At 44.2% G+C, this 12,545-nt stretch overlaps 14 non-coding genes across 14 annotated transcripts; all 14 read right to left on the reverse strand.

Moving 5' to 3' along the window:
- Window positions 1–248: 248 nt before the first annotated feature.
- On the reverse strand, window positions 249–321 carry trnak-cuu (transfer RNA lysine (anticodon CUU)). The gene has a single exon. It is a non-coding gene; the product is annotated as a tRNA-Lys (tRNA).
- A 3,553-nt stretch (window positions 322–3,874) lies between these two features.
- On the reverse strand, window positions 3,875–3,947 carry trnak-cuu (transfer RNA lysine (anticodon CUU)). Its single transcript has one exon. It is a non-coding gene; the product is annotated as a tRNA-Lys (tRNA).
- Window positions 3,948–5,428: 1,481 nt separating this feature from the next.
- On the reverse strand, window positions 5,429–5,501 carry trnak-cuu (transfer RNA lysine (anticodon CUU)). Its single transcript has one exon. It is a non-coding gene; the product is annotated as a tRNA-Lys (tRNA).
- Window positions 5,502–6,464: 963 nt separating this feature from the next.
- On the reverse strand, window positions 6,465–6,537 carry trnak-cuu (transfer RNA lysine (anticodon CUU)). The gene has a single exon. It is a non-coding gene; the product is annotated as a tRNA-Lys (tRNA).
- A 445-nt stretch (window positions 6,538–6,982) lies between these two features.
- trnak-cuu (transfer RNA lysine (anticodon CUU)) lies at window positions 6,983–7,055 on the reverse strand. The gene has a single exon. It is a non-coding gene; the product is annotated as a tRNA-Lys (tRNA).
- Window positions 7,056–7,500: 445 nt separating this feature from the next.
- On the reverse strand, window positions 7,501–7,573 carry trnak-cuu (transfer RNA lysine (anticodon CUU)). Its single transcript has one exon. It is a non-coding gene; the product is annotated as a tRNA-Lys (tRNA).
- A 445-nt stretch (window positions 7,574–8,018) lies between these two features.
- trnak-cuu (transfer RNA lysine (anticodon CUU)) lies at window positions 8,019–8,091 on the reverse strand. Its single transcript has one exon. It is a non-coding gene; the product is annotated as a tRNA-Lys (tRNA).
- Window positions 8,092–8,536: 445 nt separating this feature from the next.
- Window positions 8,537–8,609, reverse strand: trnak-cuu (transfer RNA lysine (anticodon CUU)). The gene has a single exon. It is a non-coding gene; the product is annotated as a tRNA-Lys (tRNA).
- Window positions 8,610–9,572: 963 nt separating this feature from the next.
- Window positions 9,573–9,645, reverse strand: trnak-cuu (transfer RNA lysine (anticodon CUU)). The gene has a single exon. It is a non-coding gene; the product is annotated as a tRNA-Lys (tRNA).
- Window positions 9,646–10,090: 445 nt separating this feature from the next.
- On the reverse strand, window positions 10,091–10,163 carry trnak-cuu (transfer RNA lysine (anticodon CUU)). The gene has a single exon. It is a non-coding gene; the product is annotated as a tRNA-Lys (tRNA).
- A 445-nt stretch (window positions 10,164–10,608) lies between these two features.
- Window positions 10,609–10,681, reverse strand: trnak-cuu (transfer RNA lysine (anticodon CUU)). The gene has a single exon. It is a non-coding gene; the product is annotated as a tRNA-Lys (tRNA).
- Window positions 10,682–11,126: 445 nt separating this feature from the next.
- Window positions 11,127–11,199, reverse strand: trnak-cuu (transfer RNA lysine (anticodon CUU)). Its single transcript has one exon. It is a non-coding gene; the product is annotated as a tRNA-Lys (tRNA).
- A 445-nt stretch (window positions 11,200–11,644) lies between these two features.
- Window positions 11,645–11,717, reverse strand: trnak-cuu (transfer RNA lysine (anticodon CUU)). Its single transcript has one exon. It is a non-coding gene; the product is annotated as a tRNA-Lys (tRNA).
- Window positions 11,718–12,162: 445 nt separating this feature from the next.
- Window positions 12,163–12,235, reverse strand: trnak-cuu (transfer RNA lysine (anticodon CUU)). The gene has a single exon. It is a non-coding gene; the product is annotated as a tRNA-Lys (tRNA).
- Between the last annotated feature and the right edge of the window lie 310 nt (window positions 12,236–12,545).

The following is a 12,545-nucleotide window of genomic DNA, read 5'->3' on the forward strand; positions in this document are numbered from 1 at the left end:
TCTGCCTGTCTATTTCTTGTTGAGAAAAGGAGCATTGCTTCAAACCATTTAGGAGGACGTTTCATTGGTTATAGGTATGTCATTGAGATAAAAGGTCAGAGTGAAGGTATAGCTAGGATTCAAATCCATAGTCTTCTGTAACACCAGCTATGCCTGACACGTCAGCAATGCAGAGTGGCAAGCCTGCTGGAAAGTCCAAGCGGATGGCTGTTTGCAAAGTGAGTTCGTGCTTCGGAAGAGAAAAGATTCACCCAACGTGGGGCTCGAACCCACGACCCTGAGATTAAGAGTCTCATGCTCTACCGACTGAGCTAGCCAGGCACTTCAACAGTGATAATTACTTGGTCTGAATATCGTACAGCTCTGTTTGAGCAAAATATGGTGATCAGTGAGAATGTTGTTAATGGATCCTGTGGTGCATTCGGTTAGCGTGTTGTACTTATACAGCAGTATGCAGTAAATTGATGTCACGGTTGTGAGTTTGAGCCTCAGCAGATGCAAGTATTTTTCTTGAACCTTCTGCCTGTCTATTTCTTGTCGAGAAAAGGAGCATTGCTTCAAACCATTTAGGAGGACGTTTCATTGGTAATAGGTCTGTCATTGAGATAAAAGGTCAGAGTGAAGGTATAGCTAGGATTCAAATCCATAGTCTTCTGTAAAACCAGCTATGCCTGACAAGTCAGCAATGCAGGGTGGCAAGCCTGCTCGAATGTCCAAGCGGATGGCTGTTTGCAAAGTGAGTTCGTGCTTCGGAAGAGAAAAGATTTGCCCAACGTGGGGCTCGAACCCACGACCCTGAGATTAAGAGTCTCATGTTCTACCGACTGAGCTAGCCAAGCACTTCAACAGTGATAATTACTTGGTCTGAATATCGTATAGCTCTGTTTGAGCAAAATATGGTGATCAGTGAGAATGTTGTTAATGGATCCTGTGGTGCATTCGGTTAGCGTGTTGTACTTATACAGCAGTATGCAGTAAATTGATGTCACGGTTGTGAGTTTGAGCCTCAGCAGATGCAAGTATTTTTCTTGAACCCTCTGCCTGTCTATTTCTTGTTGAGAAAAGGAGCATTGCTTCAAACCATTTAGGAGGACGTTTCATTGGTAATAGGTATGTCATTGAGATAAAAGGTCAGAGTGAAGGTATAGCTAGGATTCAAATCCATAGTCTTCTGTAACACCAGCTATGCCTGACACGTCAGCAATGCAGGGTGGCAAGCCTGCTGGAAAGTCCAAGCGGATGGCTGTTTTCAAAGTGAGTTCGTGCTTCGGAAGAGAAAAGTTTCGCCCAACTTGGGGCTTGAACCCACGACCCTGAGATCAAGAGTCTCATGCTCTACCGACTGAGCTAGCCAGGCATCTCAACATTAATAATAACTTGGTCTGAATATCGTACAGCTCTGTTTGAGCAAAATATGGTGATCAGTGAGAGTGTTGTTAATGGATCCTGTGGTGCATTCGGTTAGCGTGTTGTACTTATACAGCAGTATGCAGTAAATTGATGTCACGGTTGTGAGTTTGAGCCTCAGCAGATGCAAGTATTTTTCTTGAACCTTCTGCCTGTCTATTTCTTGTCGAGAAAAGGAGCATTGCTTCAAACCATTTAGGAGGACGTTTCATTGGTAATAGGTATGTCATTGAGATAAAAGGTCAGAGTGAAGGTATAGCTAGGATTCAAATCCATAGTCTTCTGTAAAACCAGCTATGCCTGACAAGTCAGCAATGCAGGGTGGCAAGCCTGCTCGAATGTCCAAGCGGATGGCTGTTTGCAAAGTGAGTTCGTGCTTCGGAAGAGAAAAGATTCCCCCAACGTGGGGCTCGAACCCACGACCCTGAGATTAAGAGTCTCATGCTCTACCGACTGAGCTAGCCAGGCACTTCAACAGTGATAATTACTTGGTCTGAATATCGTATAGCTCTGTTTGAGCAAAATATGGGGATCAGTGAGAATGTTGTTAATGGATCCTGTGGTGCATTCGGTTAGCGTGTTGTACTTATACAGCAGTATGCAGTAAATTGATGTCACGGTTGTGAGTTTGAGCCTCAGCAGATGAAAGTATTTTTCTTGAACCCTCTGCCTGTCTATTTCTTGTTGAGAAAAGGAGCATTGCTTCAAACCATTTAGGAGGACGTTTCATTGGTAATAGGTATGTCATTGAGATAAAAGGTCAGAGTGAAGGTATAGCTAGGATTCAAATCCATAGTCTTCTGTAACACCAGCTATGCCTGACACGTCAGCAATGCAGGGTGGCAAGCCTGCTCGAAAGTCCAAGCGGATGGCTGTTTTCAAAGTGAGTTCGTGCTTCGGAAGAGAAAAGTTTCGCCCAACTTGGGGCTTGAACCCACGACCCTGAGATCAAGAGTCTCATGCTCTACCGACTGAGCTAGCCAGGCATCTCAACATTAATAATAACTTGGTCTGAATATCGTACAGCTCTGTTTGAGCAAAATATGGTGATCAGTGAGAGTGTTGTTAATGGATCCTGTGGTGCATTCGGTTAGCGTGTTGTACTTATACAGCAGTATGCAGTAAATTGATGTCACGGTTGTGAGTTTGAGCCTCAGCAGATGCAAGTATTTTTCTTGAACCTTCTGCCTGTCTATTTCTTGTCGAGAAAAGGAGCATTGCTTCAAACCATTTAGGAGGACGTTTCATTGGTAATAGGTCTGTCATTGAGATAAAAGGTCAGAGTGAAGGTATAGCTAGGATTCAAATCCATAGTCTTCTGTAAAACCAGCTATGCCTGACAAGTCAGCAATGCAGGGTGGCAAGCCTGCTCGAATGTCCAAGCGGATGGCTGTTTGCAAAGTGAGTTCGTGCTTCGGAAGAGAAAAGACTCCCCCAACATGGGGCTCGAACCCACGACCCTGAGATTAAGAGTCTCATGCTCTACCGACTGAGCTAGCCAGGCACTTCAACAGTGAAAATTACTTGGTCTGAATATCGTATAGCTCTGTTTGAGCAAAATATGGGGATCAGTGAGAATGTTGTTAATGGATCCTGTGGTGCATTCGGTTAGCGTGTTGTACTTATACAGCAGTATGCAGTAAATTGATGTCACGGTTGTGAGTTTGAGCCTCAGCAGATGCAAGTATTTTTCTTGAACCCTCTGCCTGTCTATTTCTTGTTGAGAAAAGGAGCATTGCTTCAAACCATTTAGGAGGACGTTTCATTGGTAATAGGTATGTCATTGAGATAAAAGGTCAGAGTGAAGGTATAGCTAGGATTCAAATGCATAGTCTTCTGTAACACCAGCTATGCCTGACACGTCAGCAATGCAGGGTGGCAAGCCTGCTCGAAAGTCCAAGCGGATGGCTGTTTGCAAAGTGAGTTCGTGCTTCGGAAGAGAAAAGATTCGCCCAAAGTGGGGCTCGAACCCACGACCCTGAGATTAAGAGTCTCATGCTCTACCGACTGAGCTAGCCAGGCACCTCAACAGTGATAATTACTTGGTCTGCCTATCGTACAGCTCTGTTTGAGCAAAATATGGTGATCAGTGAGAATGTTGTTAATGGATCCTGTGGTGCATTCGGTTAGCGTGTTGTACTTATACAGCAGTATGCAGTAAATTGATGTCACGGTTATGAGTTTGAGCCTCAGCAGATGCAAGTATTTTTCTTGAACCTTCTGCCTGTCTATTTCTTGTCGAGAAAAGGAGCATTGCTTCAAACTATTTAGGAGGACGTTTCATTGGTAATAGGTCTGTCATTGAGATAAAAGGTCAGAGTGAAGGTATAGCTAGGATTCAAATCCATAGTCTTCTGTAAAACCAGCTATGCCTGACAAGTCAGCAATGCAGGGTGGCAAGCCTGCTCGAATGTCCAAGCGGATGGCTGTTTGCAAAGTGAGTTCGTGCTTCGGAAGAGAAAAGATTCGCCCAACGTGGGGCTCGAACCCACGACCCTGAGATTAAGAGTCTCATGCTCTACCGACTGAGCTAGCCAGGCACTTCAACAGTGATAATTACTTGGTCTGAATATCGTACAGCTCTGTTTGAGCAAAATATGGAGATCAGTGAGAATGTTGTTAATGGATCGTGTGGTGCATTCGGTTAGCGTGTTGTACTTATACAGCAGTATGCAGTAAATTGATGTCACGGTTGTGAGTTTGAGCCTCAGCAGATGCAAGTATTTTTCTTGAACCTTCTGCCTGTCTATTTCTTGTCGAGAAAAGGAGCATTGCTTCAAACCATTTAGGAGGACGTTTCATTGGTAATAGGTCTGTCATTGAGATAAAAGGTCAGAGTGAAGGTATAGCTAGGATTCAAATCCATAGTCTTCTGTAAAACCAGCTATGCCTGACAAGTCAGCAATGCAGGGTGGCAAGCCTGCTCGAATGTCCAAGCGGATGGCTGTTTGCAAAGTGAGTTCGTGCTTCGGAAGAGAAAAGACTCCCCCAACATGGGGCTCGAACCCACGACCCTGAGATTAAGAGTCTCATGCTCTACCGACTGAGCTAGCCAGGCACTTCAACAGTGATAATTACTTGGTCTGAATATCGTATAGCTCTGTTTGAGCAAAATATGGGGATCAGTGAGAATGTTGTTAATGGATCCTGTGGTGCATTCGGTTAGCGTGTTGTACTTATACAGCAGTATGCAGTAAATTGATGTCACGGTTGTGAGTTTGAGCCTCAGCAGATGCAAGTATTTTTCTTGAACCCTCTGCCTGTCTATTTCTTGTTGAGAAAAGGAGCATTGCTTCAAACCATTTAGGAGGACGTTTCATTGGTAATAGGTATGTCATTGAGATAAAAGGTCAGAGTGAAGGTATAGCTAGGATTCAAATGCATAGTCTTCTGTAACACCAGCTATGCCTGACACGTCAGCAATGCAGGGTGGCAAGCCTGCTCGAAAGTCCAAGCGGATGGCTGTTTGCAAAGTGAGTTCGTGCTTCGGAAGAGAAAAGATTCGCCCAAAGTGGGGCTCGAACCCACGACCCTGAGATTAAGAGTCTCATGCTCTACCGACTGAGCTAGCCAGGCACCACAACAGTGATAATTACTTGGTCTGCCTATCGTACAGCTCTGTTTGAGCAAAATATGGTGATCAGTAAGAATGTTGTTAATGGATCCTGTGGTGCATTCGGTTAGCGTGTTGTACTTATACAGCAGTATGCAGTAAATTGATGTCACGGTTATGAGTTTGAGCCTCAGCAGATGCAAGTATTTTTCTTGAACCTTCTGCCTGTCTATTTCTTGTCGAGAAAAGGAGCATTGCTTCAAACCATTTAGGAGGACGTTTCATTGGTAATAGGTCTGTCATTGAGATAAAAGGTCAGAGTGAAGGTATAGCTAGGATTCAAATCCATAGTCTTCTGTAAAACCAGCTATGCCTGACAAGTCAGCAATGCAGGGTGGCAAGCCTGCTCGAATGTCCAAGCGGATGGCTGTTTGCAAAGTGAGTTCGTGCTTCAGAAGAGAAAAGATTCGCCCAACGTGGGGCTCGAACCCACGACCCTGAGATTAAGAGTCTCATGCTCTACCGACTGAGCTAGCCAGGCACTTCAACAGTGATAATTACTTGGTCTGAATATCGTACAGCTCTGTTTGAGCAAAATATGGAGATCAGTGAGAATGTTGTTAATGGATCCTGTGGTGCATTCGGTTAGCGTGTTGTACTTATACAGCAGTATGCAGTAAATTGATGTCACGGTTGTGAGTTTGAGCCTCAGCAGATGCAAGTATTTTTCTTGAACCCTCTGCCTGTCTATTTCTTGTTGAGAAAAGGAGCACTGCTTCAAACCATTTAGGAGGACGTTTCATTGGTAATAGGTATGTCATTGAGATAAAAGGTCAGAGTGAAGGTATAGCTAGGATTCAAATCCATAGTCTTCTGTAACACCAGCTATGCCTGACACGTCAGCAATGCAGGGTGGCAAGCCTGCTGGAAAGTCCAAGCGGATGGCTGTTTGCAAAGTGAGTTCGTGCTTCGGAAGAGAAAAGATTCGCCCAACGTGGGGCTCGAACCCACGACCCTGAGTTTAAGAGTCACATGCTCTACCGACTGAGCTAGCCAGGCACCTCAAGAGTAATAATTACTTGGTCTGAATATCGTACAGCTCTGTTTGAGCAAAATATGGTGATCAGTGAAAGTGTTGTTAATGGATCCTGTGGTGCATTCGGTTAGTGTGTTGTACTTATACAGCAGTATGCAGTAAATTGATGTCACGGTTGTGAGTTTGAGCCTCAGCAGATGCAAGTATTTTTCTTGAACCTTCTGCCTGTCTATTTCTTGTCGAGAAAAGGAGCATTGCTTCAAACCATTTAGGAGGACGTTTCATTGGTAATAGGTATGTCATTGAGATAAAAGGTCAGAGTGAAGGTATAGCTAGGATTCAAATCCATAGTCTTCTGTAAAACCAGCTATGCCTGACAAGTCAGCAATGCAGGGTGGCAAGCCTGCTCGAATGTCCAAGCTGATGGCTGTTTGCAAAGTGAGTTCGTGCTTCGGAAGAGAAAAGTGTCACCCAACGTGGGGCTCGAACCCACGACCCTGAGATTAAGAGTCTCATGCTCTACCGACTGAGCTAGCCAGGCAAATCACCATTAATAATTACTTGGTCTGAATATCGTACAGCTCTGTTTGAGCAAAATATGGTGATCAGTGAGAGTGTTTTTAATGGATCCTGTGGTGCATTCGGTTAGCGTGTTGTACTTATACAGCAGTATGCAGTAAATTGATGTCACGGTTATGAGTTTGAGCCTCAGCAGATGCAAGTATTTTTCTTGAACCTTCTGCCTGTCTATTTCTTGTCGAGAAAAGGAGCATTGCTTCAAACCATTTAGGAGGACGTTTCATTGGTAATAGGTATGTCATTGAGATAAAAGGTCAGAGAGAAGGTATAGCTAGGATTCAAATCCATAGTGTTCTGTAAAACCAGCTATGCCTGACAAGACAGCAATGCAGGGTGGCAAGCCTGCTCGAATGTCCAAGCGGATGGCTGTTTGCAAAGTGAGTTCGTGCTTCGGAAGAGAAAATATTCACCCAACGTGGGGCTCGAACCCACGACCCTGAGATTAAGAGTCTCATGCTCTACCGACTGAGCTAGCCAGGCACCTCAACATTAATAATAACTTGGTCTGAATATCGTACAGCTCTGTCTGAGCAAAATATGGTGATCAGTGAGAGTGTTGTTAATGGATCCTGTGGTGCATTCGGTTAGCGTGTTGTACTTATACAGCAGTATGCAGTAAATTGATGTCACGGTTGTGAGTTTGAGCCTCAGCAGATGCAAGTATTTTTCTTGAACCCTCTGCCTGTCTATTTCTTGTTGAGAAAAGGAGCATTGCTTCAAACCATTTAGGAGGACGTTTCATTGGTAATAGGTATGTCATTGAGATAAAAGGTCAGAGTGAAGGTATAGCTAGGATTCAAATCCATAGTCTTCTGTAAAACCAGCTATGCCTGACAAGTCAGCAATGCAGGGTGGCAAGCCTGCTCGAATGTCCAAGCTGATGGCTGTTTGCAAAGTGAGTTCGTGCTTCGGAAGAGAAAAGTGTCACCCAACGTGGGGCTCGAACCCACGACCCTGAGATTAAGAGTCTCATGCTCTACCGACTGAGCTAGCCAGGCATATCACCATTAATAATTACTTGGTCTGAATATCGTACAGCTCTGTTTGAGCAAAATATGGTGATCAGTGAGAGTGTTTTTAATGGATCCTGTGGTGCATTCGGTTAGCGTGTTGTACTTATACAGCAGTATGCAGTAAATTGATGTCACGGTTATGAGTTTGAGCCTCAGCAGATGCAAGTATTTTTCTTGAACCTTCTGCCTGTCTATTTCTTGTCGAGAAAAGGAGCATTGCTTCAAACCATTTAGGAGGACGTTTCATTGGTAATAGGTATGTCATTGAGATAAAAGGTCAGAGAGAAGGTATAGCTAGGATTCAAATCCATAGTGTTCTGTAAAACCAGCTATGCCTGACAAGACAGCAATGCAGGGTGGCAAGCCTGCTCGAATGTCCAAGCGGATGGCTGTTTGCAAAGTGAGTTCGTGCTTCGGAAGAGAAAATATTCACCCAACGTGGGGCTCGAACCCACGACCCTGAGATTAAGAGTCTCATGCTCTACCGACTGAGCTAGCCAGGCATATCAACATTAATAATTACTTGGTCTGAATATCGTACAGCTCTGTCTGAGCAAAATATGGTGATCAGTGAAAGTGTTGTTAATGGATCCTGTGGTTCATTCGGTTAGCGTGTTGTACTTATACAGCAGTATGCAGTAAATTGATGTCACGGTTGTGAGTTTGAGCCTCAGCAGATGCAAGTATTTTTCTTGAACCTTCTGCCTGTCTATTTCTTGTCGAGAAAAGGAGCATTGCTTCAAACCATTTAGGAGGACGTTTCATTGGTAATAGGTCTGTCATTGAGATAAAAGGTCAGAGTGAAGGTATAGCTAGGATTCAAATCCATAGTCTTCTGTAAAACCAGCTATGCCTGACAAGTCAGCAATGCAGGGTGGCAAGCCTGCTCGAATGTCCAAGCGGATGGCTGTTTGCAAAGTGAGTTCGTGCTTCGGAAGAGAAAAGATTCGCCCAACGTGGGGCTCGAACCCACGACCCTGAGATTAAGAGTCTCATGCTCTACCGACTGAGCTAGCCAGGCACTTCAACAGTGATAATTACTTGGTCTGAATATCGTACAGCTCTGTTTGAGCAAAATATGGAGATCAGTGAGAATGTTGTTAATGGATCCTGTGGTGCATTCGGTTAGCGTGTTGTACTTATACAGCAGTATGCAGTAAATTGATGTCACGGTTGTGAGTTTGAGCCTCAGCAGATGCAAGTATTTTTCTTGAACCCTCTGCCTGTCTATTTCTTGTTGAGAAAAGGAGCACTGCTTCAAACCATTTAGGAGGACGTTTCATTGGTAATAGGTATGTCATTGAGATAAAAGGTCAGAGTGAAGGTATAGCTAGGATTCAAATCCATAGTCTTCTGTAACACCAGCTATGCCTGACACGTCAGCAATGCAGGGTGGCAAGCCTGCTGGAAAGTCCAAGCGGATGGCTGTTTGCAAAGTGAGTTCGTGCTTCGGAAGAGAAAAGATTCGCCCAACGTGGGGCTCGAACCCACGACCCTGAGATTAAGAGTCACATGCTCTACCGACTGAGCTAGCCAGGCACCTCAAGAGTAATAATTACTTGGTCTGAATATCGTACAGCTCTGTTTGAGCAAAATATGGTGATCAGTGAAAGTGTTGTTAATGGATCCTGTGGTGCATTCGGTTAGCGTGTTGTACTTATACAGCAGTATGCAGTAAATTGATGTCACGGTTGTGAGTTTGAGCCTCAGCAGATGCAAGTATTTTTCTTGAACCTTCTGCCTGTCTATTTCTTGTCGAGAAAAGGAGCATTGCTTCAAACCATTTAGGAGGACGTTTCATTGGTAATAGGTATGTCATTGAGATAAAAGGTCAGAGTGAAGGTATAGCTAGGATTCAAATCCATAGTCTTCTGTAAAACCAGCTATGCCTGACAAGTCAGCAATGCAGGGTGGCAAGCCTGCTCGAATGTCCAAGCTGATGGCTGTTTGCAAAGTGAGTTCGTGCTTCGGAAGAGAAAAGTGTCACCCAACGTGGGGCTCGAACCCACGACCCTGAGATTAAGAGTCTCATGCTCTACCGACTGAGCTAGCCAGGCATATCACCATTAATAATTACTTGGTCTGAATATCGTACAGCTCTGTTTGAGCAAAATATGGTGATCAGTGAGAGTGTTTTTAATGGATCCTGTGGTGCATTCGGTTAGCGTGTTGTACTTATACAGCAGTATGCAGTAAATTGATGTCACGGTTATGAGTTTGAGCCTCAGCAGATGCAAGTATTTTTCTTGAACCTTCTGCCTGTCTATTTCTTGTCGAGAAAAGGAGCATTGCTTCAAACCATTTAGGAGGACGTTTCATTGGTAATAGGTATGTCATTGAGATAAAAGGTCAGAGAGAAGGTATAGCTAGGATTCAAATCCATAGTGTTCTGTAAAACCAGCTATGCCTGACAAGACAGCAATGCAGGGTGGCAAGCCTGCTCGAATGTCCAAGCGGATGGCTGTTTGCAAAGTGAGTTCGTGCTTCGGAAGAGAAAATATTCACCCAACGTGGGGCTCGAACCCACGACCCTGAGATTAAGAGTCTCATGCTCTACCGACTGAGCTAGCCAGGCACCTCAACATTAATAATAACTTGGTCTGAATATCGTACAGCTCTGTCTGAGCAAAATATGGTGATCAGTGAGAGTGTTGTTAATGGATCCTGTGGTGCATTCGGTTAGCGTGTTGTACTTATACAGCAGTATGCAGTAAATTGATGTCACGGTTGTGAGTTTGAGCCTCAGCAGATGCAAGTATTTTTCTTGAACCCTCTGCCTGTCTATTTCTTGTTGAGAAAAGGAGCATTGCTTCAAACCATTTAGGAGGACGTTTCATTGGTAATAGGTATGTCATTGAGATAAAAGGTCAGAGTGAAGGTATAGCTAGGATTCAAATCCATAGTCTTCTGTAAAACCAGCTATGCCTGACAAGTCAGCAATGCAGGGTGGCAAGCCTGCTCGAATGTCCAAGCTGATGGCTGTTTGCAAAGTGAGTTCGTGCTTCGGAAGAGAAAAGTGTCACCCAACGTGGGGCTCGAACCCACGACCCTGAGATTAAGAGTCTCATGCTCTACCGACTGAGCTAGCCAGGCATATCACCATTAATAATTACTTGGTCTGAATATCGTACAGCTCTGTTTGAGCAAAATATGGTGATCAGTGAGAGTGTTTTTAATGGATCCTGTGGTGCATTCGGTTAGCGTGTTGTACTTATACAGCAGTATGCAGTAAATTGATGTCACGGTTATGAGTTTGAGCCTCAGCAGATGCAAGTATTTTTCTTGAACCTTCTGCCTGTCTATTTCTTGTCGAGAAAAGGAGCATTGCTTCAAACCATTTAGGAGGACGTTTCATTGGTAATAGGTATGTCATTGAGATAAAAGGTCAGAGAGAAGGTATAGCTAGGATTCAAATCCATAGTGTTCTGTAAAACCAGCTATGCCTGACAAGACAGCAATGCAGGGTGGCAAGCCTGCTCGAATGTCCAAGCGGATGGCTGTTTGCAAAGTGAGTTCGTGCTTCGGAAGAGAAAATATTCACCCAACGTGGGGCTCGAACCCACGACCCTGAGATTAAGAGTCTCATGCTCTACCGACTGAGCTAGCCAGGCATATCAACATTAATAATTACTTGGTCTGAATATCGTACAGCTCTGTCTGAGCAAAATATGGTGATCAGTGAAAGTGTTGTTAATGGATCCTGTGGTGCATTCGGTTAGCGTGTTGTACTTATACAGCAGTATGCAGTAAATTGATGTCACGGTTGTGAGTTTGAGCCTCAGCAGATGCAAGTATTTTTCTTGAACCTTCTGCCTGTCTATTTCTTGTCGAGAAAAGGAGCATTGCTTCAAACCATTTAGGAGGACGTTTCATTGGTAATAGGTCTGTCATTGAGATAAAAGGTCAGAGTGAAGGTATAGCTAGGATTCAAATCCATAGTCTTCTGTAAAACCAGCTATGCCTGACAAGTCAGCAATGCAGGGTGGCAAGCCTGCTCGAATGTCCAAGCTGATGGCTGTTTGCAAAGTGAGTTCGTGCTTCGGAAGAGAAAAGTGTCACCCAACGTGGGGCTCGAACCCACGACCCTGAGATTAAGAGTCTCATGCTCTACCGACTGAGCTAGCCAGGCATATCACCATTAATAATTACTTGGTCTGAATATCGTACAGCTCTGTTTGAGCAAAATATGGTGATCAGTGAGAGTGTTTTTAATGGATCCTGTGGTGCATTCGGTTAGCGTGTTGTACTTATACAGCAGTATGCAGTAAATTGATGTCACGGTTATGAGTTTGAGCCTCAGCAGATGCAAGTATTTTTCTTGAACCTTCTGCCTGTCTATTTCTTGTCGAGAAAAGGAGCATTGCTTCAAACCATTTAGGAGGACGTTTCATTGGTAATAGGTATGTCATTGAGATAAAAGGTCAGAGAGAAGGTATAGCTAGGATTCAAATCCATAGTGTTCTGTAAAACCAGCTATGCCTGACAAGACAGCAATGCAGGGTGGCAAGCCTGCTCGAATGTCCAAGCGGATGGCTGTTTGCAAAGTGAGTTCGTGCTTCGGAAGAGAAAATATTCACCCAACGTGGGGCTCGAACCCACGACCCTGAGATTAAGAGTCTCATGCTCTACCGACTGAGCTAGCCAGGCACCTCAACATTAATAATAACTTGGTCTGAATATCGTACAGCTCTGTCTGAGCAAAATATGGTGATCAGTGAGAGTGTTGTTAATGGATCCTGTGGTGCATTCGGTTAGCGTGTTGTACTTATACAGCAGTATGCAGTAAATTGATGTCACGGTTGTGAGTTTGAGCCTCAGCAGATGCAAGTATTTTTCTTGAACCCTCTGCCTGTCTATTTCTTGTTGAGAAAAGGAGCATTGCTTCAAACCATTTAGGAGGACGTTTCATTGGTAATAGGTATGTCATTGAGATAAAAGGTCAGAGTGAAGGTATAGC

The sequence above is a fragment of the Salvelinus fontinalis genome, chromosome 3 (genome assembly GCF_029448725.1).
Source record: "Salvelinus fontinalis isolate EN_2023a chromosome 3, ASM2944872v1, whole genome shotgun sequence".
NCBI classification, from domain to species: domain Eukaryota; kingdom Metazoa; phylum Chordata; class Actinopteri; order Salmoniformes; family Salmonidae; genus Salvelinus; species Salvelinus fontinalis.